Genomic DNA, 22887 nt, shown 5'->3' with positions numbered 1-22887 from the left:
GAAGAAGCCTATTGAATTTCAGCAATTTCCCTCAATTACTTCTAGAGTAATAACCCTTGTTTTACTTTGTTGAACCTTGTGAACGTTCGAACAACAAAAGTTATCATCCGATCTGTATGAAATTTATAAGCATTATTTGAATTAGTAAAACGAAAAAGCCTGTTGAATTTCAACAATTTCTGTAGATTACTAACTGAGTTAGTTTTTAGAACCTTGTGAACACTCAAACGACGAAAATTATAATGTCATCTGTATGAAATTGTCTATTAAATGCCCCTAATTACTTACAAAAGAAAAAATATGCGACAATCCTTGTTGACCGCTTGGACGATTTAGCTGCTGTGGGCCTATGTTTTGTTGCCTGGCAACCTATCTTTCAACTTTAGATGGTCTCTACTACATAAAGATCTGACCATTTGTAGTGGGAGGTCGCTTCAGGGGTCTTACCAGGTGACTTTTGACCCTATGACGTCAGACATTTGATTAACCAATCAACGTTGATGTTTCTAATAGGTTACCCACAGCTAAGTGCACCTCCCACCAAAAACTTGCCATAACAGACCGTTTCATTGGCTAATCTCTCACATCATCCAGAACTCTTCCAGATCCTAGTGTAGTAAAGTTAAATAAAATGAAATTTTGAACTATAAAAAACGATACGAAGTAGGATCTGTGTTTTAATCAGATTGGGGGGTCACGGGGGCTAAGTGGTTAAGACGCTGGCTCGCTAGCCTGGAGGTCGGGTGTTTGATCCCTGCATTGGCCGAGAAAGTTCATCCAGATTTTCCGGCGTGATTTCCCCTTGTCAGTGATGTAGGACAGGGGGCCTGACAAGGACCGCTGTCTAGTCGTTCGGATGGGATAAAAAACCGAGGTCCCGTGTACACATTGGCGTGCACGTAAAAGATCCCTTGACAGTTGGAATTCGATATAAGAGTAGGTCGTAGTGCCGCTGTCTGGTATATGTCAGTCTTCATTAGCCCAGTTCGGAGCAGAACAGTAGGACTTAAAACCCCATTTCATTTCATTTCATTTAGTTTTTAATCAGATTGTGAAACAACTAACCCTAACTTTTGTTCACTATGGTATATAAAGCAGTAAATTAATCTGGGAAGTTACCTAGCGTTGATATATTGAATTAAAATGTTAAATATTCAATCTGAGTCTGGGGCTAAGTAAGAGGGACGTAATGACGAGGTTTGCGTCATGGTTTTGAGTCCTTTCGCCGCCTCGAGTTTTTGTGCCCCCTTGCAAATGACAACAAATCACACGATTTTCAATGCGGTTTTCAACATTATAATCATAATGCTTAACCAGTATCAAACATATACCGTGGGTCAGATTATGCTACAAATCAACTCTATAGTATGTTCCACACAGCCCAATATTACCCGGTGGCACTAAAGGGACTCTCTCCCTTCCCCGCACACACATTTAAATATTGTTTTTTGGGGGCATGGATGGAATCTTGTTCCTCATATCAAATCATGGGTCACCACGCCCCTGATCAGAGTATATATATTAGCATGGATTGACCTGTGAGAAATTTGATATGTTCCGAGAAAATGCATATCATGCACAGTTAATTAATTAGAATGTTTATATATGTCTGGATAAAATTGAAAAAAGATGAATTGATAGATATATTATGTATTGTAGTTGCTCCTGTGGTGGAAGTTAGTAATACTCGTCTAGCACAGGAATTATCTAAAGATGTAATTATCGAATGCAGTATTAGATCAGAACCATTTCCAGAAGTTTGGTGGTCACATGATGGAGAAAGGGTAATTATAGTTGATTTGAAACCTATGTTTATTTCAGTCGCATGATGAAGAAAGGGTAATTATAGTTGATTTGAAATCTATTGAAACCGGTGTTTATTTCAGTCATAACATATAAATTATGATGTTTTTGTCCACCGCCTTTCGAAGAAAGCAGGGGACTATTAAGATGGGTTCGTCTTAGTGTATTGCTTTATTACCTTGACTAAGTTCGATAATGAGCATTTTCTGCTCATGGTAAGCAGAGCGATAAGCAATTTGATTGGTTGAGACTCTGGAACACAATAACTCTCCTTCTAATTGAGGTAGAATGTTCAAACATGGTGTAGGCGTTCATTAGGTGAATGCCTTGATGGACTTCGATAACCATTGTCTGCTTACGGTAAGCAGAGATAAGCATATTCTGATTGGTTGATGCTTTGGGGCACGATAACTTTAGTTTTAATTAAGTGAGAGTGATGAAACTCCGAATATAGATTTATTATATCATTACCTTGACTAAGTTTGATGATGAAACTTTTCTGCTTAGGCTAAGGAGCGATAAGCAATTTGATTGGCCAAGACTTTGGAACATAAAAACTCTGCTTTTAATTGAGGTAGAATGTTTAAACTTGATGTAGATGTTCATTAGGTTAATGTCTTGACAGAGTTCAATGATTAACATTTCAAGCTAAAGCTAAGCAGAGCTAAGCAATTTCATTGGTCGATGCTTTCGGACAGGATAACTTTGATTCTATCTGATAGAGAGTGATGCAACTTAGTGTATAGTTGATAATCAGTTTGATTGCTTGATACTTTTGAAAAAAATAAATGTGCTATTACATGTAATTATATGTGTCATCTATTTATTTCTGGATTTCGGCAGGGGACATCAGCCTCACTGTTGGCGTCAGGGCTCACACTGTCGGTCGCCAAAGTCGCAATTTGCGATAAAAATATGAAAGTGGCGATTAAAATTTGATTTTGGCGATAATCTTTTGCGGTACTGGCGAAAAAAAATCTTATTCTAATCGTATTTATCCTGGATTAACCATTAATTGAGTGTCAATCACGTGGCGGAATACTATAAATTAATCAACTGGCTGATAATCTGGATTGCGTCAATGAGTAATACTAATTAGTTGTCTTGGATTAATGATTAGTTGATTGATAATTGCCAATGATGTATATAAAGCCTATCCCAAGTCATTATTTACTCCTAATGATTAATCAAAGCGGTGATTATTTGATGTTTCGTTTCGTCTTAAAAAAATGTTAATACATGCAATCAAAATGGCCGACAGTTCCTTTCGAAGAGAATTAAATATTTTGATAACTGAATTCGTATTCTATATATGGTTAATTGTTTTATAATATTTGTATAATATTTTAATATTATATAACAACTAACGGTTTTATGTCTCAGCTAGGCTTATTAAAATAAGCCTAGCTGAGACATATAATTGTTAGATGTTGTCTTTTTTATCACACATTTTTGGCAGCTAAAATATTCCAGTTGGCGAAAAAAAATATGAACATTTTTATATATAAAAATTATCATCCATTTTGGCGGAAAAAAATTGAAAGCCAGTGTGAGCCCTGGTTGGCGTGTTATATATAAATTATCTAGCAATGCAAACTGCACATATGAGAGTATAAAGTGTTCTATACTAATAATGCCCAAATTATTGCATTCGGTATAAATAAAATTGAACCATAGTTTAGTCCGGAAATGACCTGGTTTGTGTCAGTGGAGGTTAAACTCTCTCTCTCTCTCTCTCCCCCTCCCCCCATGTCTGTTTGCCGGCCTTTTTTTCCAAAATTTTGCCATTTTTCTTTTGCCTCTGGATTTGTGAATATGTCCATATTCAGCATTGACACTATTTTCTATTTTTATTGTGTTTCAAAGTTAAGCTCTCTGCCAGTAAGTCAATGCGAGGGCTGGCTGAAGACTTCCAAATAAATGAATTGGGTTGAAACAAACTTTTGCCACCATCTTGTGAACCTACCCATTGAAGTCACCAGAAATGGAAAAGACTGACTATAGGACAGTCATCAAATACATCCAACTTAAAGGATTAACCCCAACACAGATACATGCCGACATGGTCTCAACTTTAGGGGATGTTACCCTTTTCCTTTCCACAGGGGAGAGAGAGAGAGAGAGAAATGGGGTTTAAGTCCACTCGACCCAACTAGGTCATTTCGGGACTAACATGTGGTTCAATTTTATTTCCACAATTCGCTTGCGCGTTGGGGTCTTTAGCAGTGGGGAGGAACTGGAGAAAACCCACGAGGTTGGACAGACGACCCTACTCCTTGTCAAGTACAACCGGGGAATCGAAACCACGCCAGTTGACTCAATGACAGACTTTATGATACAGCGCGCATGTGCTAACCATTCAGCCATGTTAAGAGACCCGCTATTAACATTCCCGGTGGTTAATATATTTTAATATATTTCTGTTGTTTTATAGATACCAACTAATGGTGAAAGGCGTTCTATGGAAGTGTTTCAAGAAGGTGCTGATACAATTATCTTAACTTTATCTGTAAAAAATTTACAAAAATCTGATTTTGGTGTCTATACGTGTGCAGCCATCAATGAAGTGGGAGAGAAACAAACACATATGATGTTGTCTGGTAAGTTGAACTATTTCCTTGTAAATGAGTCCAGCGGGTTACTGTTGTGTTCGACTATTTTGTAGAATTACGGCTGTTTTGATACTGCGGGCTTCGATGGCCAAATGGTTAATGCGTGCGCATTGTATCATAAGGTCTGTAATTGAGTCAAGTGGCACGGTTTTGATTCCCCGCTTGTACGTGACAAGGAGTACGGTCGACTGTCCAACCTCATGGGTTTTCTCTAGGTCCTCCGGTTTGCTCCCACTTCTAAAGACCCATACGCGCAAGCGAATTATTGAGATAAAAATTGAACCATGTGTTAGTCCTGAAATGACCTAGTCTCTCTCTCTCTCTCTCTCTCTTTCTCTCTCTCTCCCCGATAGCTACAACTGATAGTAACTCTTTATAACTGGGTTAAAATACCTTTAACTTGCCATCTGATTGAAAAGCTGTAGCAAATAAACCCCAGCTCTGACTATATCAGTGCCCTGGTTACCACTATGCACACATGTTGTCAAAACTACAAACAGTGATAACTTGGCTTAGAATCATGTAATTTGAATGAAATTTTCCATATTTTCATTTTACATTATCTATTTTCGAACTATTATACCAAGAATGGTCAACTCTTTATCTAAATCTTACATAATGTATGTTTAAAATTTACGGCCTTTTATTACAGAATATGTGTCACAAAGTGATGGGTGTACCAGTTATAATATACACGTTCAACCTGGGTTTGATTTAAACAAGGTAAGCAGATGCCGTGAGATATGGAATATTTTAACATTTGACATATAAATGGAATGAAATGGGGTTTTGTATGTCCTACTGTTCTGCTCCTATACTGGGCTAATGAAGACGGGCATACGCCATACAGTGTGCTATGAGGAAAATTTCGCCCTACAGCTGCACTATGGCCTACTCTTATATTGAATTCCAACTGCCAGGGAATCTTTTACGTGCATGCCAATGTATACCCGGGACTTTGGTTTTTTTTCGTCCCATCCGAACGTCCTGCACCACTGACAAGGGGAAACCAGGACGGAAAATTCTGATGAACTTTCTCGGCCAATGCAGGATCGAACACCCGACCTCCAGGCTAGCGAGCCAGCATCTTACCCACTTAGCCACCGGGACCCCCCACTCTTAGAAACACAATCTGTATTTAAGTAATAAGGAGGTCCGTTGGTCCAGGGAGGAAGACATTGTCTTGCTAACCTGGAGGTCGTGGTGTTGATCGAACAAGATCATCGCGATTTTCCGGTGTGGTTCTTTGATACAGGACACATTGGCGTGCACATAAAGAGAGAGAGAGAGAATTGGGGTTTAACGTCCACACGACACAAACTAGGTCATTTTGGGACTAACATATGGTTTAATTTTATTTGGACAGGTTGGACAGGCGACCCTACTCCTTGTCACGTACAACCGCCGATTCGAAACCACGCCAGTCGACTCAATGACAGACTTTATGATACATCGCGCGCACGGTAACCATTCAGCCATCCAACTCCCCGCGTGCACGTAGAAGAATCCTTGGCAGATGGAACTCGGTATACGAGTAGGCAGTAGCTCTGCTGTCCGAGTAAAATTTCCCTAATAGCACGTTGCAACAGAACTGTAGGACACTAAACCTCTTTTCATTTCATTTCATTTTATTGAAGTGAAAAATAAACAGGAATTTTTTTACCACCCACATTTTGTCCCTCTCTGTCCTTTGGTCCATTGGTTTGGCGTCTATCCACAATTTCTTGTTAACAGGGGGTGTGGATTTAACAAAAAAGAGCAGGGTCTAGTGTGGGGGTGGGGGTGCGGGGAGAAGGTGTCTCTGCCCCCAGAAAATTTTGAAAAATAGATTCAATTTGGTGCAATCTAGGGTATATTCTGTACGAGTAATACAACTTTTGATCACCAACCCAAAATGTGGGGGGTCCGGGACGTTTGTCCAACTTTGCCCCCCCCCACTCCTCCCCCTCCAGGATTCGGTACTGAGTAACCAAACCCTCGTCTTACATTTTTTAATGAATCTTTTAACTCTAATTTCTTTCTAGTTTGCTGGTACATGGCATAGAATTAAAGCAACTACTCATTTATATGGTAATGACACTTATGCCTCTGAAACCGTCGAAGTCATCGTTGAAGATTCTCGAATAAAGAATGAATTTCTAATGGTGTATAGGGGATATAGGTAACTGATCGAGATTGTTTTTAATTTATTTTATTTTTAACCATGACATTCTGATGGCCATTTGAGTAGCCAAATGAGGGGGTGGGAGCTGGAGGGGGTTTAGATTGATTTTGTTAAAATGATAAAATATTAGTTTCACGTACATTCATTTGGTTCATTTGTAATCACAAAGTTTTAACTGTTTTTAAAACAGAACCATCTTAGATGAGAAATGTATATATTTTATATTGTAAGAAAGTGTAAGCTGTATAGTGTTAATAGAACAATGTTTCAATAATATGGTGTTACAGAGAACAAACTTATAGTGCTATATAAAGAACAAAGTTTGTTTCCGACTAGAACAATGGTGCCAATAAATAATATTTTTAACTTACAGTACTATAACAGAACAGTGTCTTGATGCTGGAACAGTAAAGAAAGTTGAAGTACAACCAGGCTACTATACTTTATCAAATGGAGATAGTAAGTAAACAAATCAATTTCAGAATTTACTGGTTTTAATCTTTACCATATATGTTCCTGTGAGACCAATTCCCAATCCAAAACAAATTTATCTCAAAATATGGTTTTAGTTATGAACTTGAGAATTATTATCAAACGGCAAGATTTCTTAATAATGAAATAAGGAAGGTATTGTGATTTTGTCAACAGAACCAATATACAGCCGTTTATAATAAACCAGGGCCCTGTTTTTTTAAATCTTAACTAACGATAAAATCCAAATTTTAGTAGATACTTCAATTTTGATTGGCTAAGCACTAAAATCAATCTAATATTATCCAATCAAATTTGTAAAATTTGGATTTTATCTTAGTTAAAATTTTGTGAAACAGGCCCCTGGTGTTTATCTTCAATAACAGTACATTCAAGCTATGATGACTGCCACAATGTATAAACTAGTTAACCTAGAGTATCAGATTTATGTCAATTGCGTTTCTTTGTTCTTTGATTACTGAATCTGAATCTGTGTGTGTGTGAGTTAGTTGTATTTTATGTCCACTTCCACCGAGGTGATATTGCACACCAATCTGTACATTGCAGGGCCTGTTACAGCATGTACGCGATGGGGGAGTGACTTAGTGAGTGCGTTAAGTTCTTGATACATCCAGGTGGTTCCAATCAATCAATCAATAATTGTCTTTGGGAAGAATGAGTTTCTATAAAAGTTCAGTATTACATGCCACTGTTTTAAAACATTTTTTTTTGGGGGGGGGGGATTTCTGAATGGTTAGCATGTGTGCGCAGTATCATAAGTCCTGTCATTGAGTCAACTGGCATGGTTTCGAATCCCCGGTTGTACGTGACAAGGAGTGGGGATGCCTGTCCAACCTCATGGGTTTTCTCCGGGTCCTCCGGTTTCCTCTCACTGCTAAAGACCCCTACGCGCAAGCGAATTATTGAAATAAAATTAAACCATGTTAGTCCTAAAATGACCTAGTCTGTGTCAAGTGGACATTAAACCCCATGTCTCTTTCTCTCTCTAAAACTTTTGGAATTGTTTGTTATGATTTTCTACAATATATCTTACTATAAAGTCAGAATTATGTTTGGCTTTAATTTGGGGTTTGGGTTTAATAGAAGTTAAATAGCTGTGATAGTTGAAAGCTGGGACCAGCCCCGCAGCCACCTTGTAGAAAAAAGTGAGAGGGATCATTTTCTGTCTGTCTTGAAGTGATGGTAGGTCTAGGTCCTTCAACGTCTTTGTGACGCAGGCCTCTTGTGTAGATTTGTAATCACCAGAGACAAACCTTGCAGCTTGGCGTTGGACTCCCTCAAGTCTGTTGATATCCTTTTGTAAGTAGGGGTCTTCGACAACTGAGCTGTACTCCAGGGTGGAGCGAACTAAAGTTAAGTAGGCTGATCTTCTGCATGATTTATGTATTTTTTTGAATACATAATAACAAAATGACTACCTCAGTTTTGCAAGAAATATGTCAATGTTCATTGTATTTTCAGCTGTTTATAAGATTGTATATACCGACTATGAGTATGCTGTAGTTTACTATTGTGAAGATTCCAATCTTGATAGTAGATGTCCATTGGAACATTTACATGTGGAGATAATATCTAAACATGAAACTATCCCAGAAGATGTGTTAGAGAAACTAGAATTATATGTATCTAGTATGTGTGTTGATGTTACCCAAATGATGACCACTGTTCCAGGTATTTATTTTTTATGTCCAAAAACATTTAATGAAAGTTCGTGTAAATGCAATTTTTATACGCCCACATTTTTATGTGGACGTATATGGTCGTCGCTCCTGTCTATCTACAATTTGTTTGTTGACACTCTATAGGTCACAATTCTTATCAGATTTTGACGAAACTTGAAATATAGTTTGATCTCCAAAAGATCTCTGTTCCTTCAATATTGGCATGTATCGGATCGAAACTTCATGGATTATGGCCCCTGATTGTACGAAAAATGACGTTTTTAGCTTGTGGACCCTCTAGAGGTCACAATTTTTATCTGATTTTAAAAAGCGTTTAAATGTATCACCGCTACACCCTAATGACGGCCGAGTTCGAAAATTGGACCGAAACTGCCTGACAAAATACTAAGGTTGTGGACTCTCTAGAAGTCACAATTTTTATTCGATTTTTATGAAACTTAAAATATATCTTTATATCCCAAATATTGCAGTCCATTTCGATATTCGCACATTTCAGACCATAACTTCCTGAATTATATCCCCTGATTGTGCGAAAAATCGCTTTTTTTTCTAGCTTGTTCTCTATCCATCTCTTGCAAAATGTGGGCGTATCTTGCCTGGCAGCCGCTGTTAATAAGAGACGTTTGGGAATTCACCTGTCAGTTAGCGAGTTAGATCTTAAAATAAAGGGCGTGGGTTTTCAAGCGCAGTTTTCAGCTATGGGGGTTTTCAAACTCAGTTCTAAGCTATGGGGGTTTTCAAGCTCAGTTCTTAGCCATGGGGTGTACAGAATTGACAAGGGAAAGGGTGCCTAGTCATTCAGATTGGACAAAAAATAAGGTCCACCCTTGTAGGCCAACATGTTCTAGCACAGGTAAAATTCAAGGTAGAAACACCACCGACCAGCAAACTTCTGCTCGCAATGTACATATACTGGTAACCATAGAACTGAAATTGTTGTTTCACATTGACTCAGGACGGAGGGCCTGACAGGACAGCAGTCTAGTCTTTCAGATGCGATGGAAAACTGAGGTCCCATGTATACATTGGGGTATGCCCGTCTTCATTAGCCCAGTGGGAGCAGAACAGTAGGACGTTAAACCCCATTTCATTTCATTTCATTTCATTTTTCACATTGACTAAAGCATAGTGTTGATGAGACCTTAAAAAACCCATTCCATTCATTACATGAAGTGAAATGAAATGGGGTTTAACGTCCTACTGTTTTGCCCGGACAGCGGCACTACGGCCTACTCTTATATCGAATTCCAACTGTTAAGGGATCTTTTACATGCACGCCAATGTGTACATGGGACGTCGGTTTTTCTTAACCAGGTAAAAGTGAAATCCTAATCTTGAAAATCCAGGTTAGTAAAAAGAAATATGGAATATAATAGTGTCAGTGAAACAAGCTGCATACCATATTTATTTTTGTGAATTGTACTTTTTGTCATGTACTCTTTGTTTTATAGGATTATGTCCAATCTCCTCTGAGTTTTTAGCTAACCATTCCCACAGCCAGCCAGTAGATAGTAAGTTGTGTTCACTTTAAACATGTTTTATACAAGAGCTAAATCTGCCTATTGCAGGCCTTTCTTTAGGCCTGAATGTTATCTAAATGATTAATTAGACATTAATTAACTCTCGATGCCATCTTATGTGTTCGATTTTCATTGGGTTCGAATCTGATCTGCTGTTCAATGGCTGTTGTTGATTAAACAAAAAAATGAATATTCGAGACATTGTAAATTATCGTCGCAGCAGTAACAATGACAATCGACACTAAAGTGATTTTAGAGTAAAGCAATTTGAATGAAATTTTTAGTATATTCCTTTTACATTATCTAGTTTCTAACTATTATAGTGAGAATTGCCAACTGTTTATCTAATCTCCCATAATGTATCTTTAAGTTTTAGTTAATCAATGATTGTCACAATCAGATATATTTTTTGAAAAATTGAGTTGTATAATAAACTTCAATATGTTTCAAATCACAATATGAAAGTAGAGAAACTTTCTTTCATTTGGGGAAATTGGATGGCAGAATGGTTAGCACGTGCGCACTGTATCATAAGGCCCGTCATTGAGTCAGTTGGCGTGGTGTCGAATCCCCGGTTGTATGTGACAAGGAGTAGGGTCGCCTGTCCTCCAACCTCATGGGTTTTCTCTGGGTCCTCCGGTTTCCTCCCACTGCTAAAGACCACTACGCACAAAATAATTATTGAAATAAAATTAACCATATGTTAGTCTCGAAATGACCATGTGATGATTTGAAATTAATTTATTTACATGATTAATTTATATATTTAAAGATGAAAAGTGCAAACTGAAGAATATGAAAATTCAACAAAATTTTGATGCTGGAAAAGTAAGTTATATAAACAAATAAAATTAGTGATTACATTAAATTTAAATGTCTGAAGTTTTATTTTAAAAACCAATTATTTAATATATATATTTGGAATTGGAGAATAAAGTGAAATAAAATTGGGTTTAACGTCCTACTGTTCTGCTCCGAAGGGGCTAATAAAGATGCCAATCAGTGCGCTGTGAGGGAAATTTTGCCCCGGCAGCGTCACTATGGCCTACTCTTATATCGAGTTCCAACTGCCATGGGATCTTTTATGTGTATGCCAGTGTATACACGGGACCTCGTTTTTTTACCCATCCGAACGATTAGACAGCTTTGCTTGTCAGGCCCTCCGTCCTGCCCCAATGAACTTTCTCGGCCAATGCAGGGATCGAATTGTGAATTGGCGTCAGACATTTTTATAAACGCACATAAATGTAGAAGTATATTTTTGTCATCAATGTCCAGCCACAATTGCCTGTTAGATTTCTGCTTCGGCTTCATATGGTGAAAAGTTTAGTCAGACTTACGAAATCTTATGTTCGTAATGTAAGATAGAGTTTGTAATAGAATGTTTTGAAATTGGGTGGGATTCTCCATTAGGGTATAAGGAAAAACTCTTATGGAATTTTAGAAAAAGTTTTTCAAATTTATCTACCCAGTAGAATTTTGACTTCGAAAGCTTGTGAACGGGATACAAGGGAAGGTTCATAATGGTTTTCATCATGAGGCAGTTAGACATCAAGTAAAATTAAAAACATTTCTATCATAAATCACTAAGTTTCAATCACATTTTGACCTGTGACACAGGATAGAGTACTCTTTGGTATTGTTTGTTGACAATGATTTAAGAGCTAGCATGGAGCGAAGTCTGTGTCACTACAGGCCTGGGACTGTACAGCGCAGTGGACGCTTACGGTTAGCCCCCGGATCCATTCACTTAATTTGAATTGTACGTTTGTTTGTGTTTTTCTGCGTATTGTGTCTTGTCCATATATTTGTTTTTGTGTAAATTATGGGTGGTGCAATCCACACTGCATTTACTATATTTGTATTGGATATAATTGAAATATGTCCTGAAATCTGAAATATATAAATATAAAGACAATTGTAGCTTTATTAAAATAATTGTTTATTAATTGTAGTTTGCTGGTAATCTGTATGCAGTAGCTAGCACACCCAGTCCTTCTGGTAGAAAATTAAGCCTTCGTCTGTTCGAGATGATACATGATGTCACTGGAAGATTGAATTTATTAATGACACCATATAGGTAGGTGCTTAAAAAAGAGGATTCTATTGCTGGATTGGAGGGTTGGATGGCCAAATGGTTAACACCTGCTGGCTGTATCGTAAGGTCTGTCATTGAGTCAACTGCCATGGTTTTGATTTCCCGGTTGTACGGGACAAGGAGTTAGTTCGCCTGTCCAACCTCATGGGTTTTCTCCGGGTCCTCCAGTTTCCTCCCACTGCTAAAGATCTCTAGGTGCAAGTGAATTATTGAAATAAAATTGAACCATGTGTTAGTCCCGAAATGGCCTAGTTTGTGTCAATCTCTCTCTGCATAATGATGAGTCAGGTTTGTTTCAAAATTCCATCCAAATGAAAATTGGAATTACTTACATCCAGATCATATATATGTCAGTTACTCATAAAATCCTCTCTCTCTCTCTCTCTGTAATTATTGTATTTTGTTTTATTAGTGTTGAAAATGAAGTGTGTCTACCAACTGGTGTATCTGTCTTTAATTGGGATGAAGAACATCAGTGGTTTAAACATAACCATCATAAACAAACAGGTGATACAAATATTTATAAATTATACCTAGATGCACTACAACCGTGACCACAATTTTCAGCTGATAGATCTGAACTGTTTACAACAAGGGGGTCACAGTGTATTAGTCCAAGGTTACGAGGGGAAGCGGGGTTATGGTGGCTAAGTGGGTAAGACGCTGTCTCGCTAGCAAAGATTAGGGTCGCCTGTCCAATCTTGTGGGTTTTCTCCGAGTGTTCCGGTTTCCTCCCACAGCTAAAGACCGCTACGCGCAAGCGAATTATTGAAATAAAATTGAACCATGTGTTAGTGCCAAAATGACCTAGTTTATGTCGAGTGGACGTTAAAACCCATTTCTCTCTCTTTATTTCAGTTTACACTAAAGTTATCTTCACTGACTATACAAACTCTGTATTATATTCCTGTGTTGAGATCGGTGAGGATGGTGCCTGTGCTCCGGGTAAACATAGATTTCAGATTATCTCTCGAGATAACACAATAACAGAATCTGAAATAAGACGATTGAAAAGATATGCTGTAGATTTATGTGTAGATGTCAATGAAATTGAGTCTTTAAAACAAGGTAAGATATATTATATATATTTTTATACAACCACATTTAAAGATACATTATGGGAGATTAGATAAAGAGCTGACAGTTATCACTATAATAGATAATATAAAGGGAATATGCTGAACATCTCAGTCAAATTTCTCCACTCTGAACCAAGATATTAACTTTTGAATTTTAGGCCTAACCTCGATCATCATTACTAAAGTCGGTACGATAAAAAACATAGTCTCAATTATCGATTTTTGGATTGAATCATCAGCGAGCGTTGAACAGCAAATCGGATTCAAATCCAGAGAAAATCCGATACATGAGATGGCATCAAGATTTAATTAAGGTCTTTTCATGTTAGTAAATGTCTATTTAATAGTTTATATAACATTTAAGGCCTAAAGAAAGACTTGCAATAAGTAAATTTAGCTCTTGCATAATGTATGTTTAATGTAGACATTATTTCTATCAACTGCATCTGTTGGTCATTTGGTAATTTTGTCAACTTTTATTATGAAAAAATCTCCATTTCATATACTTTGTTGGCTGGCAACCCATGATGATGAATTACCTCTTCGTCTCTCCACACCCAATTACTTACTAGTGCTAATATAAACTGTTGATTTATTTCGTTAAAGCTTAACTGGCAACCATTGCCAGAAATTCCTCTGATTTGTGTTTGGGGCAATTGATGTGTTAACGTTGAATCTTTGAGTGATTACCGTCCTTATTGAAAATAAATATGAATTAATCTGTTTTATGATTATAACACAGTTGGAGAACTATGTACAGCAAGAGAACAGATTATAGCAGCTACTAAACGTGGTGAAATGACTGATGGTAAGTCAATGTAGTTTTATTATGAATTACCTAATCGGTATCTACCAGTCTTCATTAGCCCAGTTGGTGCGGAACAGTAGGATGTTAAAAAAATACTGCTGTTAAGATAGTACTAAATGTACTATTGATGAAATACTTCTGTTGATAAAATACTACAGTTAATAAGGAAATACTGTTGATAAGAAACTTTTGTCGAAAGGAAATACTGTCGATAAGGAAATAATTTTGATAAAATACTAATGCTGATAAGGAAATAATTTTGATAAAATACTACTGTTAATAAAATACTACTGTTGATAAAATATTACTGTTGATAAAGAAATACTGTTGATAAGGAAATACTGTTGATAAGGAAATACTGTTGATAAAATACTACTGTTAATAAGGAAATACTACTGTCGATAAAATACTACTGTTAATAAGGAAATACTGTTGATAAAATACTACTGTTGATAAAATATAGTACTACTGTTAATAAAGAAATACTGTTGATGAAATACTACTGTCGATAAGGTACGGTAATACTGTTGATTAAATACTACTGTTGATAAGGTTATGGTAATACTGTTAAGAGAGTATTACTCTTGGTATTTTACTACAAAAGACTAAAAATCTGAAAACCTTTGTTGAGTGCTCAGAGCACTTCGCTGCTGTGGGTGGATGCATGTTTTTGATCTGGTAACTCATCTGTCTATATCTGTTTACAGCTGATGCTCGTCATACTGTTGGATGTAAAATTGAATATTTACCTATTCAGCCTGGTTTAACTGTTGAACTGGTGGGTTTTCTTTTGTATCCTAATAGTCAACTTAATCCCTATAAGACATATAGAAGTAGATTTGCTTGATAACGATATCTTTATGTGTATCTTTATGTGTATTGAAACATAGCATGTTAATAAATTCAGAAGTAGTATATCCATATAAGTATCTTTAATTAATAGTTAACTTTTATAAATGTCATCTTGTTAGTCTCAAAACAATCTAATGTTTAACCCCTTAACTGTGTAATTAATTTGACGTTAACTACCCCCTATTGCGTAATTAATTTGATGAAAAACGTCATTTTTGGGCCTATTTTTTTCTGAATACAAATTTGGGTGGTCAGAAACCATAATAAAACTAACAGTAAATAGAGTTGTCTCCCTTCAATTAGATTTTCTCGACCAAGCGTATTATTACGTCTTCCGCAGGGTAAGATTGTGTTCGAAGAATAGGTTGGGGAAAATACCTCCAGGGCGTTATATTACGTCCTACACACGGTGAGTGGCAGTTGTCCAGGACGTTATATAACGTCCTACGCAGTTAAGGGGTTAAAAGCTGTTTAAAATCATTATTTTATTAGAATATATAAGGTCTTCATTTCTTAAACTTGTTCAGGCAAATTGTTTTTTTAGCAAATCATTTGAAATGTAAATTTTGCGAATTTTGCAATTAAGGCAATCTGATTAAAACACAGATCCTATTTCGTTTCGTTTTTTATAGTTCAAAATTTCGTTTTAATTGTCTTTACTAGACTAGGATCTAGTAAAGAGTTGTTATATAACCTGCGTTCTGGATGATGTGAGGGATTAGCCATTAAACTGATTTTACAGCAAGGTTTTGGTGTAAGATGCACGGAACTGTTGGTAGACCACTAGAAATGTCATTGCTGATTGATTAATCAATGTCTGACGTCATAAGGATAAAAGCCACTCGTATGACACCCGCGCGACCTTCCACTACAGCTGATCAGATCTTCAAGTAGTGTAGGCCATCGAAAGTATAAAAAATGAAATGAAATATAGATCTGTATTTTAATCAGACCTACAATTAAGATACAATGAGAATATAATTTTTGCCAAAATAACCTTTATTGATGATGTTATTTTAGATTTCTGGTGCTCATTATACTGTGTTTAGTAATGGTATGCCACCTGATAACCAACATGGACCAACTTATTTAGTTGCAACAGACACCGGAGGACTCGTCATGTTACTAACACAATATAAGTAAGCAATTTTTGGGGAAAAGAAAAATTCAGATAGACTTTTGAATCTTTCAGATATTAAGTTTGTGTGTCTCTATTAGTATAAAGTTCGAACCCATAAGTAAGCAATTTTTGGGGAAAGAAAAATTTAGATGGATTTTTGAGAGAAAGAGAAAAATGGGGTTTAACGTCCACTCGACAAAGACTAAGTCATTTCGAGACTAACATATGGTTCAATTTTATTTCATTAATTCACTTGCTTGTAGGGGTCTTTAGCTGTGGGAGGAAACCGGAGCACCTGAAGAAAACCCACAAGGTTAGACAGGTGACCCTACTCCTTGTCACATACAACCGGGGAATACAAACCACGCAAGTTGACTCAATGACAGACCATATGATACAGCACCCACACGCTAACCATTCGGCCATCCACCCAGGACTGTTGAAGCTTTCCAATATTAAGTTTCTGTCTCTTTGAGATATGCATTATGAATGAGTATAAAGTTTGTACCCATAAGAATGGACAGTGTTGGAATAATTAAAACATAAGCAAGAAAATGATTAATTTCAAATTATGTGTAACTTTGTAAAACATTTTGAATATAACATTTGTTTTCTTTCTTTAAGTATGAACATGCAAGCATGTAACCCAACTGGAGCCATGAAGTTTTCAGAAGAGAGTGTTCCAGGAAACTTTTCTTATGATATTCCAGGTGGTCCTCATGGTAAATATTTACGCTCAAACTAGAAAAAATAGACAGATCTCTCTAGTCTTGACAACTCTTTAAAAAGGCAGTAATAGATTTTAGATGGTATCATATTCCCCCCAAAAATATACACACAACTATTGAAAATCCTAGCCCTGACCTATTTTTTTTAGAGTAAGACATTTTTCCCAAGCGCCAATGCGCTTTAAGTGATTTCACCAGTAATTAATTTTGTAACACTACTAAGTTCATATATTATCAACAAAAAACTGGGATCTATAAGTTCTATGCACCTAAATGATCATTCAATTTGATGATAGTTATAGAGCACTGTCACAATTTTCGATGATATCACATACCATATAAATTTACACACAACTATTGGAAATCCTAGCATGGACCTATTTAGAGTAAGACATTTTTCCAAAGCCCTAAATGCATTTTAAGTGTGAAATTAAAAATTCTGTTGGGTTTACTAAAGTGCTGTTTTGCTGCATTGATAGAGTTTGAAATCCTTACTAAATGGCACTGTTATTTGAAAAAATATGAGGACACAGTTCTTGCAGAAAGTTAGTTCAATACAGAATATTTCAAATATCTTGAGCAGAGAATCAGATTTGTATAAAAGAATTGTTTTGTTTTATTATAGTTATATCGATGATAGTCCATACTGATGAAGAGAATCATAATGCTGTTATATATAAATGTTTGAAAGTTGATTCCGATGGTTATTGTAATCCATTATTCCAATCAGCGAAGATTTTATCTAAAGATAAGAATATTTCTATGAAGAAATTCATGGAGTTGAAGAAAGCAGCAATCAGTAAATGTATAAACGTAGACAAATTAATGCCTATCAGGCCAGGTAGGGGTTTACGATATTAAAATTACTGTAAGAGTTCTTATTGGGGAAGTCTTTTCTATTTCAGTCTGATTAAAATACAGATCTTTATTTCGTTTCGTTTTTTTATATTTTCTATGGCCTACACTACATGAAGATGTGACCTGTTGTAGTGGAAGGTTGTGTCAGGGATCATACGCTATGACGTAAGACATTGATATATCAATCAGCGTTGATGTTTCTGGTGGGTTACCCATAGTTCCGTGCACCTCACGGCAAAAACTCGCCGTAACAGACCGTTTCATTGGCTAATCCCTCACATCAACCAGAACGCAAGTTATATAACAACTCTTCCAGAGCCTAGTGTAGTAAAGACAAGTAAAACAAAGTTTTGATCTATAAGAAACGAAATGAAATAGGATCTGTGTTTTAATCAGATTGATTCTATTTGCACATGTAAAAATATCACTATTAGGGTTCACATTGAATGGGACAGCTTTACTAAAGGACTGGCTGTGAACTTTGAGTATATTACACTTCCAGAATACACAGTTGGTTTCGGTTAAATAACTGGTTAACTCGATTTGATGCGTTGTAATTTTTTTTAACTGGAAACTTATTCACCCATATGATCCTGTATTTTAATTTTCCTGTACATAAGAAACATTATAGATTTATTTGTCTATTTATTATATAGGACCAGTAGCATGCACTGTGCCAGATACTATGTTAGAAAAAGCCAAATCAGATGATTTACATCCTGGTAAGTCTGTTGGATACTCAACCTTGTGAGTTTTTCTCTGGGTCCTCCGGTTTCCTCTCACTGCTAAAGACCCATACGCTTAGGCAAATTATTGAAATAGAATTGAACCATATGTTAGTCTCTCTCTCTCTCTGTTGGGTACTTTGAAATAAATTGCCTAAAACCCACGCATACTTAAAGGGGCGTCATAGGAGATTAGATAAAGAGCTGGGAGTTCTCACTATAGTAGTTACAAACTAGAAAATGTAAAGGGAATATGCTGAAAATTTCAGTCACATTGCTCCACTCTGAACCAAGATATTAGCATTTGAATTTTAGGCCTATTCTTGATCATCATTACTAAAGTCGGTACGATAAAAGACATAGTTTTGATTATCCATTTTTGGATTAAATCATAAATGAGCAATGAACAGCAAATCGGATTCAAATCCAGTGAAAATCCTACACATAAGATGCCACCGAGAGTTGATTATGGTCTTGATAAGTTAATTAATGTCTAATTAATAGTTTAGATAACATTTCAGGCCTAAAGAAAGACCTGCAATCGGCAGATTTACCTCTTGCATAATGTATGTTTAACAGAAGAATTTGAGATGATTCTAATTCTAACCATTCAGGAGTGAGACATGATTCTGTGTTGCTATATTTCAATTAAGAAAATTAAGAACTGGATTATTTTTGGTATTCAGTCTGCTGGAAATCTGAAATTCTTGCATTGCGTATCAATTCTTATAGTTTTGTCCAATTTAGTATATTTTTGACATGTCAGTTAGTTGCCGGAATGATTAGTGAATTGTATGAATTATATTTACAGGATTTTCTGTGATTGGATGCATGACGGATTTTATACCTGTTCATCCAAATTTAGATCCTACAAAGGTATGTCATAGCAGACGTGTAATATTCATATATTTAATAACTGGGATAGCAGTAGTACCGTAATTGTCCCCCGCCTTTTGAAGAAAGCAGCAGACTATTAAAATGGGTTCATCTGTCTGTCTATCCGTCACACTTTTTGGGACACAATAACTTTCCTTCTAGAATGTTCAAACTTGGTGTAGGTGTTTATAAGGTCGGTACCTTGATGGTTTTCGAAGATGAGCAATTTCTGCTTAGGGTAAGCAGAGATAAGCAGTTTGATTTGTTGATGCTTTGGGGCACTGTTGGCATGTTCTGCACTGTAATTGAGGTAGAATTTCAAACTTTGTCCGGATGTTCCTCGGGTGAATGTCTTGACTGTTTGATGATGGACATTTCCTGCTTCATCTCAGCAGAGTTAAACCATTTGATTTGTTGGAATTCTGCTTTTTGTTGAGGTAGAATGTTGAAACTTGGTGTAGATGTTCATGATGTTTGCTAGTCTGGAGGATGTGGGTTCGCTTCTGGTGTTTGCCGAGAAAGTTCATCAGGATTTTCCGGCTTGGTTCCCTCTTGTCAGCCATGCAGGACTGCTGTCTTGTTGTTTGGATTGGCGTACACGTAAAAGATCCCTTGGCAGTTGGAATTCGATATAAGTTTAGGCTGTAGTCCCACTGCCTGGGCAAAATTTCCTTCATAGCACACTGCATAGCTAACTCCGATTCTTATCGAAAGAGAGTGGTGAAATTGGGTGTATAGTTTCATTATATCATTACATATTATATATGTATTCGTTGTTTTTGATTCCCCAGTTCTCTGTGTCCTCAGGTTTCCTCCCACTGCTGAAGATCCCTACGATATTAGAGGATATCATCTTGACTGTTAAATTGTTTTATTTGTAGATGGTTGGAGCATGGAATACTATTCTAACTACAAACAATATCCAGCGATTAAAACGATCAACATCAGAAGTTGGACACTTGATCATATCGGATGAATTAGAGGCTTTTTATGTCCATAGAAGCTTCAGGTAGGTTTATTCTCTTGTATGGGATGGTTAGCCGAATGGTTAGCATGTGCACGTTCTATTATAAGGTCTGTCATTGAGTCAACTGGCGTGGTTTCGATTCCCCGGTTGTATGTGACAAGGAGTAGGGTGGCCTGTCCAACCTCATGGGTGTTTTCCGGGACGTCCGGTTTCCTCCCACTGCTAAAGACCCCTTCGGTCAAGCGAATTATTAAAATAAAGTTGAACCATATGTTAGTCCCGTAATGACCTAGTTTGTGTCGAGTGGATGTTAAACCCCATCTCTCTCTCTCTCTCTCTCTTATTCTCTTGAGTTAATTTGGGAAAAGAAGAATGATTATCACAGGTATAGCACCGGACAGGATTCGAAGTCGTCACCATTAGTGTGGAAGATGTACAATCTGATTAAAATACAGATCTATATTTCGTTTCGTTTTTATACGCCCACATTGAAATGTGGTCGTATATTGTCGTCATGAGACGAAGAAGCCTATTGATTTTCAGCGATTTCTGATAATTACTGCCAGAGTTATGGCCCTTGATCACTTCAAAATATCTTGTGGATGCCCTAGAGGCCAAAGTTAATATCCGATTGACTTTACATTTATACACAGTGTTTAAGGTCATGAGACGAAGAAGCCTATTGATTTTCAGCGATTTCTGATAATTACTGCCAGAGTTATGGCCCTTGATCACTTCAAAATATCTTGTGGACGCTCTAGAGGCCAAAGTTAATATCCGATTGACTTTAAATTTATACACAGTGTTTAAGGTCATGAGACGAAGAACCCTATTGATTTTCAGCGATTTCTGATAATTACTGCCAGAGTTATGGCCCTTGATCACTTCAAAATATCTTGTGGACGCTCTAGAGGCCAAAATTAATATCCGATTGACTTTAAATTTATACACTGTGTTTAAGGTCATGAGACGAAGAAGCCTATTGATTTTCAGCGATTTCTGATAATTACTGCCCGAGTTATGGCCCTTGATCACTTCAAAAAATCTTGTGGACGCTCTACAGATCAAAATTAATATCCCATTATGGCCCTTGATCACTTCAAAACATCTTATGGACGCTCTAGAGGTCAAAGTTAATATCCGATTGAGTTTAAATTTATACACAGTGTTTAAGGTCATGAGACGAAGGAGTTTATTCATTTTCAGCCATTTTCGATAATTACTGCCAGAGTTATGGCCCTTGATCACTTCAAAAACTCTTGTAAATGCTCTAGAGGCTAAAGTTAATATCCGATTGACTTTAAATTTATACACAGTGTTAAAGGTCATTAGACGAAGAAGTCTATTGATTTTCAGCGATTTCCGATAATTACTGCCAGAGTTATGACCCTTGATCACTTTGAAAAATCTTGTGGACGCTCTAGAGACTAAAGTTATCATCTGATTGACTTCAGATTCATACACAGAGTGTAAGGTCTTGAGACAAATAAGTATATAGATTTTCAATGAATTTTTATGACTTGAACAGCTAAATCCATGATGTTAAATGTTTCCTATGCTAAACGTTAACATGGGGCAAAACTTTATAAAAACCAAACAAATTCTAATGGTTTTCTGATAATTACTTAATGAGTTGTTACTCTTAATCAGATTTTAATGTATTATAAATGTTTCATTACCGAAAAAAGTAAAAATATGTGACAACTCTTGTTGACTGCCCGAACGAGTTAGCTGCTGTGGGCGTATGTTTCGTTGCCTGGCAACCTATCTTTTTATACTTTCGATGGCCCACACTAAATGAAGATCTGATGGGTTGTACTGAAAGGTCGTGTTTGAGGTCATACGAGCATCATTTCACCCTATGACGTCACTTATTGATTAATCAATCGGCATTGATGTTTCTAGTGGTTTACCCACAGTTTCGTGCATCGCGTGCCAAGAACTCGCCATAACAGACAATTTCATTGGCTAATTCCTCACATCAACTAGAACGCCTGTTATATAACAACTTTTCCAGATCCTATAGTGTTGTGAAGACACGTAAAATGAAATTTTGAACTATAAAAAAAACTAAACGAAATAGGATCTGTGTTTTAATCTGATTGGATGATGTAGAAACTCTCATGTTAACTGTAGACACAGTATTAACTGACTCGGTGACTGACTTCATTACCAAACACATATATTCTACCAATAAATATGTCGCATCTGTAAAAATTAGGACATATCATGTAGCCCGGTTTTTTTTTATACGCCCACATTGTCGTATATTGTCGTCGCCCCTGTCCGTCCTGACGTCCGTCCACAATTTGTTTGTGGACACTACAGGTCACAATTTTATTTGATTTTGACTAAACTTAAGATATAGGTCTATCTCACAAAGATCTCGGTTCCTTTCGATATTGGCATATATCGGACTATAGCTTCCTGAATTATGGCCCTTGATTGTACAAAAAATTGCTTTTTGTTGCATAATGTGGGCGTATCCTGTCTGGCAGCCGCT

This window comes from Patella vulgata, chromosome 1, assembly GCF_932274485.2.
Source record: "Patella vulgata chromosome 1, xgPatVulg1.2, whole genome shotgun sequence".
NCBI lineage: Eukaryota > Metazoa > Mollusca > Gastropoda > Patellidae > Patella > Patella vulgata.
This window is presented reverse-complemented; position numbering follows the sequence as displayed.